The sequence below is a fragment of the Lolium perenne genome, chromosome 2, assembly GCF_019359855.2.
Source record: "Lolium perenne isolate Kyuss_39 chromosome 2, Kyuss_2.0, whole genome shotgun sequence".
Lineage (NCBI taxonomy): Eukaryota > Viridiplantae > Streptophyta > Magnoliopsida > Poales > Poaceae > Lolium > Lolium perenne.
Genome location: NC_067245.2, coordinates 208,609,323 through 208,621,408, shown reverse-complemented (window position 1 = coordinate 208,621,408; position 12,086 = coordinate 208,609,323). Strand labels below are relative to the sequence as shown.

The 12,086-nt window shown below is 51.4% G+C and overlaps 1 long non-coding RNA gene across 1 annotated transcript; it reads right to left on the bottom strand.

Moving 5' to 3' along the window:
• Positions 1-1,186: 1,186 nt before the first annotated feature.
• LOC127334701 (uncharacterized) lies at positions 1,187-2,643 on the bottom strand. Its single transcript, XR_007872363.1, has 2 exons — positions 2,460-2,643; positions 1,187-1,587 (listed from the first exon to the last, which is right to left on the bottom strand). It is a non-coding gene; the product is annotated as an uncharacterized lncRNA (long non-coding RNA).
• Positions 2,644-12,086: the final 9,443 nt, after the last annotated feature.

The window sequence follows — 12,086 nt, the reverse complement described above, 5'->3', positions numbered from 1 at the left end:
ATGGATCATGCTCTCCATGCGGTGAACTTGAAGACCGTGACCACATCTGTTCAGGTGCCCACTTGCGAGGTTTATGTGGGCTAGAGTTAGGGAACTCCTTCACTGTGCTTGGAATCCGGAGGGGGCCGGGGACTTTTTAGCTATCTCTCATGGTATGTCTGGAGCGTACTGTATGCGAGTGTGGTTTAACATTGCAGCATTATGTTGGGCGTTGTGGAATATTAGGAATAAGCTCACTATGGAAGGTACTCTTATCGGCAAGCCAGCTGACGCCCTTTTTAAAATGCTCATTTATATGCAGCAATGGAGGATGCTAGTGAGGTCGAAGGATAGAGGCCTCATGGACGCGACAATGGGAGCCATTCAACGTCTTCATACTTCTCTCTCGGTGGATTTGGCTTGATCTCTTGTGATACTCGTGTTTTATTCCAAACTTCTTTGGTGCTATAGGCTGGGAGTTTTGTTTGCTTATGGTGTGGGTGCCTGGGATCGATGTGGTTGTGTTGAGTTGTATCACTGTTTGTGTAGCATTGTTAAGTTAAAGCTGGCTTAGACCTTAAGTTTAAAAAGAAAATATGTTATTGCTGATCACTATATGGTATCTAATTTGGAGAAAAGGTGCCACATTAACACGTGGTGTATCATCTGGTTAAATTAAATTAATGGCCAAATGTTTCTATCTTTTATGGGATTTTCTAGACTGTTTTTATTGTTTTTTAATATACATAATATAATAGTAGATTAGCGATACATGCTAGACCTACCATATATTAGTTAATCTGCTAGAAAAAAGTGTTGCAGGGTAGAGACTGCAACGATTTTTGGCTGTGTCGCTATGTGGGAGTGGGAGTGTATGCCGAAGACAGATATGTCCTACGCAAAATTGATGAGAAAATATGCATTCATACCGTACAGATAGCAGTTGTATCAAATCAACCTAAAGTAAAATATATTTACATGTATACTATTGCCCACGCTAAGAAAAACACAAGTAACAGGCAAAACAAGTGCCTCATGTCACACAATCTCAACGTCCGGGCAACAACTGAGACATGATTTATGTCGGATAGATCAGTCCCTGGAGCAATGGCCTCTTGCGTAGTCTCTTTCATCTCATGATCCAGTTTCTTTTTCCTTGACAGGTATTTCAAAAAATTACTGTTCCTGTCACCGTAAAGATAGCTGCTAACTATGAACGTCAAATGTTTATTTTCCGGGACTAAATAAAACAACCCCGCTTGGAAACGTCTCTCTCTGTACTTACTGAGTGCATTGTTTACCGTACAAACCAGTCTTTCCAAAGTTCCAATATTTTCGTTAAATGCCACCCATGAATTGGCATCGTGCACGCGGATCACCCTACCAATCCTCCACCTCCAAGTACGAAGCTCTATTTCGTGCCACAGTGTTGTTGGTTTAAGTATGACTCTGGGTTTAGCGAGTGTTCTCGTGCCATACTCGTCACGGATACATATCCTGCACATCTTCTTTGGTTTTCGAATGATATTGTCTTTTCCACGGACTAGTGACCCAACCTTCTGCTTGAAAATAAACAAAAAAATCTTGCGTGGATTCCGGCCTTTGATCCTGAATATAACATATATATGACATCAACATTAAAAATCAACGACCAAAATCTTCAAAACAAAAAAAAGAACTAGTCGTTCCCCTTCTCAGAAAAGGTATATCCATGCTACTAGGTTGTAGTCGTTTAGGTTTAAAAGGCGAAACTTTAAATTCCTCTGGAGCCGAATTCAAGAGTTACTACCACTGTCGTTATTTCAAATATTATAACGAGAATTTGAAAATGAGAAACGCAAATTATACTTGGCAAAAGAAGAGGAGTTTTTCGAATCCTAGACCACCCATGAGGTTGATTGAGGAAGCAAACCCTAAAATATCAAATCAAATTCTAACATGACAGAGGGATTCTAGACCACTGCAGCCCACCCCCACCTTCTGACTCAGCGCCACCAGGTCGATCCCAGCGACGCGCCCCTCTGCCATGGTCTCGGCCTCGCCCGGCCCAACCCGGGTCCAGATCGGGCCCGGTCAGCACCGTAGCAACCCGCATCCGCATCGCCGGAGGGGCGGCTGCCAACATCTGCTACACCCCTCCCTCCGCCAACCGCCAGAAGGACTGCCGCCGGGATCCTTCTCTGCTGCGACCGCTACATCTGGAACCGCATCGCCGCCGGGCAGCATATGGGCCGCTGCATCTCTCCGCCAGCTCGAGATAGAACTTTCGCCGCCGCTGGGACTGCCCGAGCTTTGCTCGGCGGCGAGGGGGAGGGGCGGCGGGGTAAGTGGTAAGTGGTGTGCCGCCCGTGTCGCCAGAGAAGGCGACGCGGGGGCCGAACGTTTCTCAGATGTGGTTTGTATCTCCGATGAACAGAGGGGATTACAATTACTACTAGAGATATACATGTAAGAATTTAACCCGGTAAATGCGTTCGTACCTGCAGCCGTCGGAAATACTTCTAGCTTGCATCTCCATGAGTAGAATCGCAGATTCGAAAGCGCGCTTGTGATCTTCAGATATCAGAGTATATAAAGACGAGGGCGTAGAATAACTTGGTTCGGAACCGGAACCTTTTTTTTTGGGGGTGGCAAACGTCCGGGACACTCCTCTTTTCTGGTTTCGACAAGTTTTGACAGTACTAAGAGCATCTCCAGTCGCGTCCTCCAAAGCGTCCCCAAAAGAGATTTGGGGCGCGCCGGACAGAAAATGCGTTCCAGCCGCGTCCCCCAAAGCCCATTTTTGTCCAGCGCGCACCGATACGGTGTCCGGCGCCTCGAGCCCGTCCCCGTTCCACAGGGGACGCACCGGGGACGCCGAACACAACGAAAAACGAGGCGGGCTCCCACATGTCGGCGACTATTTGCATAAACCGTTGGTTCGCGCCTCTTTTCTCGTCGCTCCTTCCTTCCCGCGCCTCTTTTCTCGTCGCTCCTTCCTTCCCACCCCACCGCTGCCGCTGGATTTCCCGGCCGTTTGGGCGTCTGGTCTGTGCTGAGAGTCGGCACCGTTGTCGCGGCTGGGGCTCCCGCCGGTCGTGGCGCCGCCGCGTCGCCAGCGCGTCCCAGAACGCGCCGTCAAATCCGCCCCACCTCCGCGCACAGAAGGTGCTCGACGACTTGCCAGGTAGGCGCGATTGGCTGTTGTTTGTTGCATCGTCTGCCTCGGCGCAATTTTAACCATTGATTTTGCTTTAGCCATGGACAGCGACGATGAGATGGTTGCCCTGCTGCTGGAGGACGAGCAAGCCTTCGATGACGACCTGCGGGAGCATTTGCTGATCATCGCGTCCCTCCAGGACATGCTTGACGCTGAGGCGGAGAAGAGGAAGAGGTCGCGCCGCGGAGGATCAAGGCCGGGAAGAAGGAAGTCCAAGCCCCGGCAGAGGATGGAGGGGCATGCCATGCTGCACAACGACTACTTCGCCGACGAGGCAACACATGCCGACAATTTTCGGCGCCGGTACAGGATGAGCAAGGGGCTGTTCATGAATATCCTCCACGGCGTTCGAGAGTTCGACCCCTACTTCAAGCTCAAGCTCGACGCTGTAGGCGTCCTCGGGTTTTCGTCGAGTCAGAAGTGCACCGCCGCCATGAGGATGCTTGCATACGGAGCACCTGCCGATACACAGGACGACTACCTTCGCATGAGTGAGTCTACTGCCATTGAGTGCATGTACAAGTTTGGCCGAGCTGTGGTGGGAAAGTTTGGTAAATACTACTTGAGAGGGCCAACTGTGGAAGAGACTGCAAGGATCATGGCACAAAATGCTGCCAGAGGATTTCCTGGAATGCTTGGAAGCATCGATTGCATGCAATGGGCATGGAAGAACTGGCCGTTTGCTTGGCAAGGTATATACAAAGGCCGTCATGGATATTGCAGTGTGGTGCTTGAAGCTGTGGCAGATTATGACCTGTGGATTTGGCATTCTTTCTTTGGCATGGCGAGATCACACAATGACATCAACGTGTTGCAGCGGTCTCCGGTGTTCAGCAGACTAGTGGAAGGGCATGCTCCACCATGCAACTATGAGATCAATGGCCACCAATATACCAAAGGCTATTATCTAGCCGATGGTATATATCCAAAATGGGCCACTTTTGTCAAAACAATCTCGAATCCATCAGGTCTGAAGAATTCCCACTTTGCTACACGACAGGAGGCTTGCAGGAAGGATGTCGAGCGGGCATTTGGTGTGCTTCAAGCATAATTTGCCATTGTCCGGTACCCTGCTCTAAGCTGGTCTCACGACCAAATGTGGGAGGTGATGCAGGCTTGTGTGATCATGCACAACATGATCATCGAGGATGACCGCAAGAATCATGTTAGGTCACATGTTGGTCCCTATGAGTGTCAAGGCCCTCTTGCGGAGGTTGATCATGAGTTGCCTGCAGATTTTGCTGATTTTCTCGCCATGCACGCAGAGATCCGTGACAGCAATGTGCATGAGCAACTTCAAGCTGATCTCGTTGAGCATTTGTGGAGGATCAAAGGAAATACTGTGGTACCTTGATGTAGCATCTAGCCCTATTTATTATATTTGATTACTTGTTTTATTGTTTGTTGTAATTTAATTTGAAAACAATTCTCGCAAACATTTTTATTCATATGCTACATTTGATAAATGGTTTATGTGTTAAAAAAAGTAATTTAAATGTTTGGGGCGGCGTTTGGGGGACGCGGCTGGGGAGCGATGTCCCCCAAAGGCGGCACGAACAAAACACGTCGCCCAAACGCTCAATCCGGCGCGGTTTGGGGGACGCTTTGGGGGACGCAGCTGAAGATGCTCTAAACCGAAGCTGCGAAGAGATGGTTGGACAAAGCCCCTGCAAAATTTTGTAAAGCTTAAGGGCATCCCAACGGGGCACACAAACAGACATTTTTCATCCATTTGCGTCTGCACGGACAAAAAACGCGCTCCAGTAGGTAGATGTAAAACGTCCGCACCATCCGTCCTGACGCAAACGTGGACCAAATGTGTGCCATGAATGCGTCTCTGCGGACGCGCCGTTTGTGTCCGGTTGGGTTGCATGCAGCTCTCTCTCCTCCTTTAATCACGCATGTGTTCATTTCTAGCCACACAAATAGAATATTTTCCTCTCTCTCCTCTCTAATCACACATGCGGTCAAATAAATGCGTCTCTAAGGGGCAGACGCATGTGTCCGACGCAAACGGACATAAATATGCGTCGTCCCACTGGAGATGTCCTAATGTTGATGCTTTGTTCGATGCGAATTTTCTCCTTGGCACTACATGCGAAGTAATACGTGATAATTATATAAACTTTGTTGCTGCAAGTAATAGTAAGGTAGAATTTATCCACGAAGTGATGTCGGCCCAAGTACATGTCTTGAAACAAGGTTTAATTTTAGCTCAAACAGTTGGATGCAATAGAGTTATTATTGTTATCAATTTGGTCCAAGCAATGAATGAGGAAGGCTACTTCAATGGAGCTTTAGCTGCAATCGTTGATGACTGCTATCATCCGACTTCTAAACTTCTGAAGGTAAAATTTAAACACAATTTTCGTGAAGCAAACTCTATAGCTTATGAATTAGCTAGGTTAGCTCGTAGATCTCATCAACAAGTCTCGTTAGATGAGCCCCCAGTTTCTATTGTACATTTTCCAGCTAATGATGTAACTTCTATTTTAAATGAATAAAGAGGTATGTTTATGTAAAAAAGAAAGTAAAATGCGTGCTCGGTCCCTAAACTAGTCGGACATGTTGAGAACAGTGCCTAAACTCGCACCTACACGGCTCCTAAGAGCATCTTCACCAGGCGTGCCCCATATCAACTTTAATAGGGGTGTGAGATCGGGTTCTTTTTTTCTCGTTAGATAGGCGCGTTTTAAAAGTAGCCGACCAGTTTTGGATCTCAATACAATCATCGGTAATTCTGTGCCGGCCCCTACGTGGAAGGACCGAGTTGGGGTCGCCGACACTCCCGTCCACGTAGGATTTCACCCCGCGAGACTCTCTTGGTAGCCAAACCCGTACATTCTCCACCCGCTCTGCCCCCCCAATCCGCCTCCCACCCCTCCGAATCGCCATCACCGCCTCCTCCCCGTGCATGGCCATTTACCTCTCACCTAGAGATCGCCACCGTAGCCAACGCCGACACCTCTGCCATTTCACACTACCATGTTGCCGCGATGGACAACGATGATGAGATGATGGCAGAGTGGTTCATGTAAGTACTTAGAGCATCTCCAGTCGCGTCCCCCAAACTGTCCTCTAAACGGTGCTGGATTGAGCGTTTGAGGGACGTGTTTCGTTCATGCCGTGTTTGGAGGATGTCGCTCCCCAGCCGCGTCCCCCAAACGCCACCCCCAAACATTAGAAATAATTTAAATAGATAGAAGAAAACTCTTTACTAATATTCAAATCGGTTCAACGTACACAAATTATATATAAAACTTCGAAAAAATATAATTAAATTACATATAAATTATTTTAAACTACTACTTCTTCTTCTTCTTTGATGATGGCCCCGCCTCGTTTTCGTCATCGCGGTGGCGCTTCATGCTCGTCACCTCTTCCGAAGAGACGGTGTCGGCCGACGTGTCGGAGGAACTAGTCTCCTCCTCGTCGTCGCCGGTGCTCGCCGGTTGCGCCTTGGCCTTGGCGTCCGCCTCCGCCTTCGCACGGGCCGCCGCCTCCTCTGACCATTCTTCCTCCGCGTCCTCCTCCACGCCCAGCCATTCCTCTACGCTGTCAAGTGGCGGCGGGGAATCGTCGCCGCTGTTGGGCGTCCGGGCTTTGTCTCACTAATGGCTCCATCCAGCATGCTTTCCCTCACTGGAGGTGTCGGACGGGAGCTCGGAGATGTAGCTCATCATCGCTGGAGGAGTCGGATGGAGGCTTGGATGAATGGCGGCCGGTGAAGACCCGAAAGCGCCTACGTACGGGTCTTATTGAGCGCGGATGAACGGCGGCGCAGAAGTCGAAGAGAGCGACGGTTGCTCTTCCGAGGAGTCTGCACTCCATTCCGGTGGTTGCCGCGTCGTCGTCGCGGTTGCCAATGCGACGGTTCCGCTTCCCGGCAACTGCACCGTCGCTATGTAGGCGGTGGTTGAGGGTCCGAGCCGTTGACGCATCGGGCCCACGCCTCCTCGCCTCTCATTTCGTTGTGTCCGGCGTGTCCGGGGCGCCGGACACCATATTGGACCGCGCTGGACAAAAAAAGCCTTTGGTACGCGCGGCTGGAAACGTTTTTTTATCCAGCGCGCCCCAAATACCTTTGGGGAACGGTTTGGGGGACGCGACTGAAGATGCTCTTAACCCGGTAGATGCGTTTGTACCTGCTACCATCGGAAATACTTCTAGCTTGCATCTCCATGAGTAGGATCGCTGATTCGAACCGGCTATTTGGTTTGATCTTCAGATATCAGAGTATATATAATTTTTTCGAGAATACACCCTGGAAGGTGTACTAATCATATAGAAGAAAGGTCAAGAAAGCCCGAACCACGAGTACTACTGCCAACAGGGGGTGGCAGCTCCCCTACAAAAACGAAAGCCTAATCTCCGTCTCGCCACGAAAAAGGATAAGGCTCGGGAAATCCGAAGGACTCCGAGCGGAAAAGCCTAGCTACACGCCACCTCTAAAACTCCTCCGTAATCCTATGACGAATGGTCTCCACCGCCGGGGTGGCGCCATTGAACACCATGTCATTCCTATGCCTCCAGATACACCAGAAAACAAGGATGACCGCCGTCCACAAGTCCCTGCGCACGGCACTGGGGCAGTGAAGCGAGGTCCACCAGTGCACTATTTCAGAGCCCACACCAGGCATCCACTCCAACCTGTTCCACTGCGTCAACGCCCACGCCCAGACCTCACAGGCGACCACGCAACCAAGCAGGAGGTGCTGGAGCGTCTCCTGCTCCTGGTCGCAGAGGGGGCAGGCCGCCGGCCGCGGGAGGCCACGCCTCTGGAGCCTATCCGTCGTCCAGCACCTGTTACGGGACACCAGCCAAGCAAAGAACTTGCAGCTGTATGGCGCCCTCGAGCGCCAAATCTCCAAAGCAACCAGCGGCACCGTATTACCCGCAAAGAAGGCCGCGTAAGCCGACCTCGCGGAGAAATTCCGGTCCACCGACCACCGCCACACGAAGGAGTCCTCTCGCTCCGGGTCCAGGGTGACAACAGCGAGGATTCCCCATAGGTGGAAGAACTCCGCCACCGCTGCATGACTCAAGTCCGGCCCACAATCGCGCAGCCACTCCCCGGCGAGGCCATCCTTGACCGAGCGATCCTTGGCCTTTCAGGTCGGAACTAAAGCCACCAAATTGGGTGCATGGTCCGCCACCCTGGCGCACTGCAGCCAGCGATCCTTGCAGAATAAAGCTCTTGCCCCGTTGCCAACCACCACCGCCGTGGCGGAATCGAAGAGGGCTCGGGCTAGGGGGGGGACCTTGAGATCAAACTCCGCCCAAGCCTTTGTCGCGTCCACTCTCTGTAGCCACGCCCACCGGCAACGTAGCGCCAGGTTGAGGAACTGAAGGTTGGGAAGGCCCAGACCCCCACAAGATTTAGGAGAGGTCACCTTGTCCTAGGCTACCAGGCAATGGCCGCCACTCACGTCCGCCCTGGCCTTCCACATGAAGCCCCGACAAATCTTTCTGAGAGCCTGCATCGTCTTGGGGGGGGGGGGGGGGGGGGATGTCTAGCGACATCATCGCGTGAACCGGAATGGCGCTGAGGGTGGTCTGCACCAGAATCATCCGCCCCCCACGGTTGAGCAACCGAGCACTCCACATGGGAAGCCGGATTGCTGCCCTATCCACCACGGGTTGCAGCTGAGCCGTGGTAACCTTGCGCAGCCCAAGGGGTAGGCCCAGATAATTGCAGGGCCATCCCTCTACCGAGCACTGCAAAATTGACTGAGCCAGCTCCACTTGCTCCACGGTGCAACGAATAGGGTGGAGGGAGCACTTGGTTCGGTTGGTGCGGAGGCCCGAGGCCTCCCCGAAGTCCTCCACCACCGCTGCACATGCCAGTAAATCCACCCTCTCTAGCTTGATGAAGGTCACCACGTCGTCCGCGTACATAGAGGTACGGTGGAGGGGACCACGTGGGGCGATCAGAGTATATATAATAAGACGAGGGTGTAGAATAACTTGGATCGGAACTCTTTTTCGGGGGACTCTACGTTTTGTTAACCTGTTTTTTACAATAAAGAGTGATATGCATGTCCCTCAAAGGAAGACAATTCTAAGCACGGCCACGGGTACCGTATCTGCAGACATAGCGTATACACATACTTTTATTTATATTTACTAGTAAAAGTATCTGTGCGTTGCACCGAGAAAAATAAAAACTTGAAGGCTTGATTGAATCATCAGTGATAACACTTCCCCTATGTGCCATCATCAATGTAGGTGGTCACATTTTGACCTATTTCCGATGAAATGATTGCGGGGACCTCGCTACACCGTCCCGACATAATGGTATCGGGGACTGTGTGTTTTGATTTTTTTAATCATCGTATTTTGTTAACTTGTGATCTACAGAATTAAAACATATTTTGAAGATTTTGAAGAAATATTTATCTATATCATATACACTACTTTGATATTACATACCCTAAAAAGGAGCAAAATAATATTTTTTCGATAAAAGGAATATATTAATATCAAGAGATATCAATTACATCCAGCCTCAGCAACAACGCAATACCTAATGCTAGTACGGATGCACACAACCAAAAAAAAGAAAGGAAAACTAAGGAATAAAAAGTCCCGCTACGGCATCCAGCCCTAGCAGCAGCAATACATCCCCACCACCGAGACAACGTCTGAACCCTCCATGCTCTTCAAAAGTGACGCCTCCAAGAAGGGAACAATGCACAAGCGTTGCATCGCCCGTTCAGAAGATCTTAGGTTTTCACCTTGAAGATAGTCCCCGCTCTCAAAACAATGCCTTCAACAAAGCCATAGCCAGACACAACCAATTAAGGCAAGACATTTTCACCCTAAAAGATAAAACTCCGAACTTCACATGTGTTGTCGCCCCCACATGCATACTGCTGCTGCGAGAACCAGAACACCAAGCAATTCCGTCAACATCAAAGAGACCCGAAACTCCATTGCTAGTGCTCCAATCCGGCCTTCATGATATTCTCCGCCTCTGATTTCACCATGAATCAGAATGTCATCTGATGGCAACCCAGAACAGAGCTTCACGCCGCTCCCTCCAGAACCAAATGTCTGAAATAAAATCATGGGTGCACACAACGGAATACCACCCGATCCAGCAAACTCCAGACAAAAGATGCACTATTATATTCGCTGACGGAGCCTTCCTTAACTCACCACTCAGGCTAGATGAAGAAAGACCGGCATCAGGAAGGTCTTTATCTTCGCAAAAAAAGAACCCTAGGACAACCACCTTTCTTAGGCAGATCGATCGGCCCCCACGCCGCCGCCGCCGGTCGACCTCATCGGCGGAAGAAGAGGCCGCCACCGACCACAGACCCGTCGACGAGTCGTCCACCACCAACCCCAGCCCCGAAGTGGTCCACCAACATGAGCCACAAGGAGGGAGAGGCGTGGAGGACCGACCGACCACCATTAGGCATGGACACGCCATCGTAGACGCTGGATCCGCAGCCGTCAGGGTCAGCCCCGTCGCCAGCCACATCGCCGAAGATCACCCGCCCGCCGCAACCCTCGTCAGGGCAGCCAAGCACAACGCGCCGCAGCTCCGGATCCCGCCCAGGACCACACCCCGCAGATCCCCGGCCAGCCCCGCTACCGGCCGATGACCGCCGTTGTCGATCCCGCGCCTCATCTATGCGCGCGACGCCAGAGGGAGCCTGCCGCCGCCCAGAGCACCACGGGCTTTGCCCCCCGCGCGCATGCCTGCGGCGGCAGGGAGTAGGAGGGCCAGAGAGGGGGGGTGGCGGCGGCTTAGGGTTTCCGCCCGAGCCGCCTTACGCGGGGGGGGGGGGGGGGGACGCGGGCAGTCAGGAGCAAAATAATGTCATATATAGAATCAACAATGAAGAATTGAATTAAAAATACTCACATTGTGTACCTTTATATTTTGTACCGAGTAGAATAGAAGTTAGCCTTTTCGGGTTACACATTTGAAAAACTAATGAATCTGAGATTTGTAGATATATAGTAGAGTTTTCGATTTGTGAATATGCACAAATATCATGCATGTGCAAACTCTCAAGACCTGCACCTGAGCACGGCCATGGGTACAGTATATGCAGGCATAGCGTATACACAAGCTTTTATTTATATTTATAGGTAGTGGGCAGAGCATAATCTTGTACCTACGGATTGATAATTCCTATGTATTTAACTACCTATTATTGAGTTGAGATAATTTTTATTTTAATCAATTTGCTATTGATAAATGTAAAATAGTGAACTTGTCTCCGGAGGGAGAGAGGGAAAGGGATTGAGCAACCTCCTTGCCAGGTCAATCGCGCGGGTGACTCCAGAGGGCACCCTAACCCAAAAAAACGCCTAGATCCCGAGCCCCACCGGCCGCTGCTGGCGCCCGTGCCAGCGCCCTCGACGCTGAAGGCTCAGGGCCTTGTAGGCGGGCTCCTTTCGTCTCCTTTCCGCGTAGAGAGGCGGTGGTGCCGAGAGTCGCGCGGAGAAGCAACGGCGGGCGCTACGGTGCAGGAGGCACGACTTGCGCGGTGAGGCGGGGCTGGTGGTGCCGTGCAGCGGTGTGCCTGGGAGGTGCGGCCTGCCGACTGCGTGGGGTGTGCTCGCTCGAGCCAAATCTGGCGTGGCCGTCGCGGGCCCGATCTGGGCCCTGCCCGGGCTTTGTAAGGCCACGACTTTCGAGTGGCGTCCGCGCGGCTCGTGTGTCACACGGAGCCCATGCGGCTCAGGGGTAGCCTGGCCTTAGCGTGGCTGTCTCCATTAGTGGTCGCCCTCATGGCCGTGGCTGGAGGTCGCCCAAGGGCCCGCGTTGCTTGCCTACCAGTGAGGGGATGTGGAGGAAGGCCGGCAGCAACCTAGGGTTTGTCGGGGTGAAGCTGGAGTAAATCATCGACCTCACCGGTGTTTAGTGTTGGCTTCTCATTGGTGGCGC